Source organism: Nematolebias whitei, chromosome 1 (assembly GCF_014905685.2).
Source record: "Nematolebias whitei isolate Nwh7 chromosome 1, NemWhi1, whole genome shotgun sequence".
Lineage (NCBI taxonomy): Eukaryota > Metazoa > Chordata > Actinopteri > Cyprinodontiformes > Rivulidae > Nematolebias > Nematolebias whitei.
Window position 1 is genome coordinate 23,314,416 of NC_056498.1, and position 6,000 is coordinate 23,320,415.

Consider the following 6,000-nt stretch of genomic DNA (forward strand, 5'->3'; position numbering starts at 1 on the left):
TGTCTGAATTTATGTTAAAGAAAAAAATATTTCATACTTGGTTACAAAGGATTTGGAAATAGTATTTTTATATGAGGATATGTATATATATTCATATATATATATATATATATATATATATATTCAGGATAATACTCTGTTGTAGTTAAATGTTAAAGCTTAGATAAAAAAAAAACACATCGTACCTTTGTAAAAGTTTATTTTTTAATAAGTTATAGCTGAAATACACTTAACTATTTTATTAGAGATTGTGAAGGAGAAATGGCAACTTGTTGGTACTCGGTGTTTGTTCAGCTTTGTTTATTTTGCTTTAAATAAAAATAGGAACCGCAGCTTCTTTTTCCTCCTGAGCCTTAAATTTTTTCTAAACTTTATAAATTCCTTAAATCAGGATGTCAAACTCAGTAACTAAAAGGGGACCACAATTAAAAAGTTGCTCCAATTTCAGTCAGTATATGAATGCACGTCAGATTATTGACATCTTTTCTTGGTTGCATCAACGGGAGTTTAATCAATCCAACTTGATGTTGCTCTTTCTTAATCAAAATAAAAGATGACTGAAAAATCTAACTTTATTTTATCTAAAGTTGTTCAACAGTCACAGAGAGTCTGCACTAAATGAAGTATGCTCAGTTTTTTAATCTAAATGAGAAGCCATGCCAATATTTTACATTCAAAATATAAATTATTAATGTTAACAAGGACTTGATGCAGATGCCCTAAAACAAGATTAGCTTACTTTATTCTATTATAACTTAATAAACTATGACTAGTACTATAAGTTATACTTTAACTACTATAACTTAATAATGTATAGTTTTGTAACTATATAATTAAAAATTATAAGCATATGTTTTGCATTAGCAAACAAAAGATAAATGAATACATAAAAAGACTTAATAAAGCACGAGCATCTTTATGTACTGAATCACTTATTTGCACCTACGTGGTTCAGGCAGCGGCACTACTTTCTGCCGCCAGCCTGTGGAATGCGCGGAGGGACACGCGGGAGGCGTGTCGCGGCTGGTGAATTTTTGCGGCGTGTCTGACTTCTCCAAGGACGATCCAGAGTAAACATCCCGCCTCTGTTCAGAGGGCAGGCCGGTGTAACACCGCCCGTGGGGGCCGGCGTAGCTCCGCCCGCCTGGCCGGCAGTTCAGTCAGCGCTTAACGGACTCGACATGAGCTGATGAATGAAGCTCGGCCGCGTCCGGTCCAGTTTGACTTGAGTGGGTTTGTGGAGTTTCTGCGGGTCATTCCCCGAAACGTTACGGAAGCACGATCCGTAGTGTACTTCCGGGTCACACGGATCGCCGTTATTTGTGAATAAAAACAGACTTAATTTACTCAGAAAAGTAAACTCCAGTACGCGCTCTTTCTCCACCGATCTTCATGTAGCTAATTCACTCCACGCGTATTTCTGCTACAGTCTGGGATGAATGAGAAAAACCCTGCAGGATACAGAATGAATTATTTTTATGGTGAAACAGCGCCGCTCAGTGGTGAAGCTGCATATCATCCTAACATGACGTAAATATGTCGATGATTTTAACAGAAATACGAGTGGCGTAAATTAACGACATGAAATCGGCGGAGATGGAGCACATACTTTTCTAAGTAAATTAAGACGGTTCTTATTCATAAACGTTTGTTTTTATAAACTTCATTTAGCAAAAACAAGTACCAACAAATATGGCAGTTCACAAGTGTAACTCTAAAAAGGGCATAGAAGCAGATTCGATGTGAAAAAAGAAGAAATAAAATAAACTACAATAAGGGGGTAGATGTTTTAGGATTAGCATTGGGCACTTCCATTAACATTTCATACAGGTCTCTACGTGTTTCAATATATTTCAGAGATTTCAAATATAATTGGAATTCAGATAAAAAAAAATGTTAAAAACTGGGGATGATCTCTCTGTTTATGGATAAAGAATTTTGCCAGACAAAATGTCAGATTACAGCCGAGTTCCATCTTATTGTTTTGTAAAAAATACTCCAAATGTTACCATATGTCTAGAAATGGATTCAGGAAGTGTAATTTTCAGTGTGATCCATCTTTCTTAAAATATTTTGGTTTGTTGCATTCATAGACGATATGGTCTATTGTTTCTATATCCTTTTCACAAAATGAGCATTTATCAACATTTAAATGTTTTTTTTTTAGTAGCTCTTTGGAGGGGTAATGCATTAAAAAAATAAAGTGTGTTTCTTTAGCCTTTGGTTGTATGGGGAGTTTTAAATATAGAGTTCCTGGCTTTTTTTTTTTTGTTGTTGTCAAATTTGCAAAGTATGTTATTTATTTTCCCAGTGAATAAGTAGGGATGGGGCCGATCCGATCCGGTATCGGCCTCCAATACCAGCATAATTTATGTTGCGACGTTTTCCAATTCAACCTGCAGCGATTTCCGATCCTTGGTGCATGTCTGTGTCTGCTGAATCATCTCCATAACGTTGAAACGGCTGCTCTGCAAGTTGGCTTCCAACTATGGAATGGACTTCCTGAACGGAGGCGTGTTTCATGAAACCCAGAGTAATAAGACCCGCCTCACATTCAGGAAATCCATTTCATGGTTTGCAGCCAGCTACAAGGTGAGTAACGTATTTTTTGGCCTATAAGTCACAGTTTTTTTGCATAATTTGCATGCCCTGCGACTTATAAGCCGAAGCGACATTATAGATTTTTTTCCCATATGTATAAACCACTTTTTGGCTGAGATATGACCGTTTTCATTCATTCTGACTGAAAAAAAAGAGCAGTACCACTTTCAGCCACTTGATGGCAGCAGAGTAGTAATAGATGATGGCATGCTGTTGTATCATGTAATAGGTAAGCATGGCTATAATGACAAATTCAAAAAAATTCCTTTTCTCACTTGATTCTGTATTTTTGCAGCTGTTCCTTTTTTTAAAATTTTTTCTGGGAGGAGTAGTCGGGTTGTTGATGGAAGGTGAACCATGTGTGGTGTTTAAATCCTCTGCATTCCTGCCGCTCGTGTCCATGAGGTCTTGTCGAATCCTGTCTGCCGGTGGTTTTGATAAACAACGGGAGTTGAACCAATCAGATGAGCCGGATTCTGGGCTTCAAGAGTAAGAGGACTGCTCACTGGTCACAGAGCAGGAGAGGGCGGTAGTTAATTTACCGTAAAATCCCACAAAGAACACCCCATCATTTACTAACTCTATTAACATGGACATGTTTTTTGATTTTCACGATAATACGGAACAAAGTGCGTCCCGTTGCAGCTCAATACGGAACGCGTACTTTTGTTTCTAAATACGATAATTCCGTTTTTTATGGGGCGGTTGGCAACCCTGTCTGTTACCATCCCACACCCCCATTGAAACAGTGTCAACTCGCCCACAGCTCAAATTAAATAAACCAAAAATCAGCTCTAAAAATATAAACCATAAAAATCTTATTAAAATAAACAGTTACTTTACCAGAGCAAAATCATTAAATGTGGATTATTTATCAGATCTCTTTCCTCTAAATCCCTGTTAGTTAATGAACTGATAACTGATCATCATATTGATTTATTCTGTCTGACAGAAACTGGGCTACAACAGGAGGATTTTGTTAGTATAAATGAATCCACTCCTGTTAATTATTTAAATTTTCATGTTCCTAGAACAATGGGCCGAGGTGGAGGAATATCTTCTATTTTTCAGTCAGGATTATTGATTAATGTCAAATCAGTTATTAGTTATGATTGTTTTGAATCGCTGTCCCTCAGTCTTTCTCATCCAAAATGGAAATCAGAAAAGCCACTTTTATTAGTCGTTATATATCGTCCACCAGGCATTTGCTCTCAGTTTTTGTCTGAATTCTCAGAATTATTAACTGACTTACTAATAAATACAGATAAAGTCATAATAATGGGTGATTTCAATATTCATGTAGATGTTGAAAGTGATAGCTTAAGCATAGCCTTTAATAATTATCTACTCGTTATCATCACACTCTTGATTTAGTTCTGACCTATGGTATAAAGATTAAAGACTTGGTAATAGTTCCTCAAAATCCTGTTCTGTCCGACCATTTTCTAATAACCTTTGAGTTTACATTAAATGACTACACAGTCACTGAGAGTAAATTTCATCTCAGCAGGTGCTTATCAGAAAACGCTGTAACCAAATTTAAACAATCTCTTCCATCAATGTTTTCCTCTGTCTTGCAGAGTAATGCATCAGCGAACAGCGACTTAGATCATCTAGTTGATCATTTTACAACTTCTTTATGAACTTCACTAGATAAAGCTGCTCCGCTGAAAAAGAAAGTAATCAGAGGAGACTGGCTCCTTGGTTCAATTCTGAGTTACACACTTTAAAACAGGCTTCTAGAACGCTGGAAAGAAAATGGCGCTCCACTAACGTTGAAGAATTATTTTTCTTGGAGAGCTAGCCTGCTAACATATAAAAAAGCTCTGCATAAAGCTAGAACTTCACATTTTTCATTCAATTCAGTTTATTTATATAGCGCCAAGTCACAACAAAAATCATCTCAGGGCACTGAACAGAAACATTCATATATAAAAATAATAATTTAACGCTATTTATCTGAGGAGCAGACTGTTTTGAGTTTAACTCCATCGCAGAACTCGTGCTGGAGCTCACAGATTATCTGTCCTTTAACTGTCATGACAGTTTTAACAAATATGTAAAAAAACATATGTAACTTTTATAAAAAATATTTTTGATAAAAGTCACATACTGCAACTTTAAATTTGCTTTTGAATGAATGTATCAGCTTTTATACATTTTCAAAGTTACATAAAGAAATCAGACATTCAGTTGTTCTTGCACAATAATTTTCATGTCATGTGACCCACTGACACAAAACTTATGTTAAACTACTCTACTAGACCTGACAGAGGAGGCACCCTCATTTATTTCTCATTTTAAAACATTTTCTAATTTTACATAATTTATTTGTTTCAAAATCTTGATTTTCACTCGGTAATTAGAAAAAGCTTTAAAATGAGAAATAAATGATGGTGCCTTGTGTGTCAGGTCTATTAGAATAGTTTAACATTAGTTTTGTGTCAGTGGGTCAAATGATGTAAAATATATAAATTTTTGTTTCTGAAGAGTGTTTTTTTTTTTTTTCATTCAACCTTTATTTAGACAGGTTAGTTCCACTGAGCCTCAAGGACTCATTTACAAGAGAGATCTGATTTCAACAAAGAATGATGACAACAGCGACAACAATTGACAATCATAAAGAGGCAAATAGTTTTTTTGTTTTTTTTACAAATTAAAATAAGATGGGGAAAAAAAAGTTGCAAAAACAGCTAGATTATAAGGCAAATGTAGAAAACTAAAAACAGGAACATGTCTGCGTTGGTCCTTGCCAGGAGTCCAACAGATTTTTAAAGCCACTTTAGAGAGGTCAAGGTCGAGAGCTTCAGATCCTTTGCAAGATATCCCAAGCTGTAATTTGTTGACGGTCCCTAAGCAAAGCATTACATCTCAGAGGAGGGGCAGACTGAGCTCAGCTACGTATATGTCTCCCCCACCTCCCCACCACAGGGAGCTCTTTACGGCTTGCAGGAGGCACAGCTGCTGCCTCTGCAGATTCACCTCAGCTTGCAAGTAGGAACTTGTCTGAAAAGCCAGCAGGGAAAATTCTTCAGGGCTTTTAGCCTCGGAACCAGCAGCACTAAAAAGCAGCAGTTTAAAGAGCCGAACACCGTCAGTTTTCCATCAGGGTCCAACAAAAGGAGACCCGAACCACACAAGGTCTGCCTGCAGTAATGAAATGTCTTCAGTGCCCGAGTCACATCATTTAGCACCAAACACCAGCTAATTTTATTTTCTTAGAGGGAATTTTTATGTTTTGTTAAAGTTGTACTTTGTGTGGGAAATATAAGGTCAAAACTACACTATGAGGAGTTAAAAGACAAACTTGTTTCTAGTCTGCTTTATTAATACTTTATTATTATTCATTTATTCCATGAGTCACATGAAGGCAAAAGAAGGCTCGAGGGCCAGAAATGG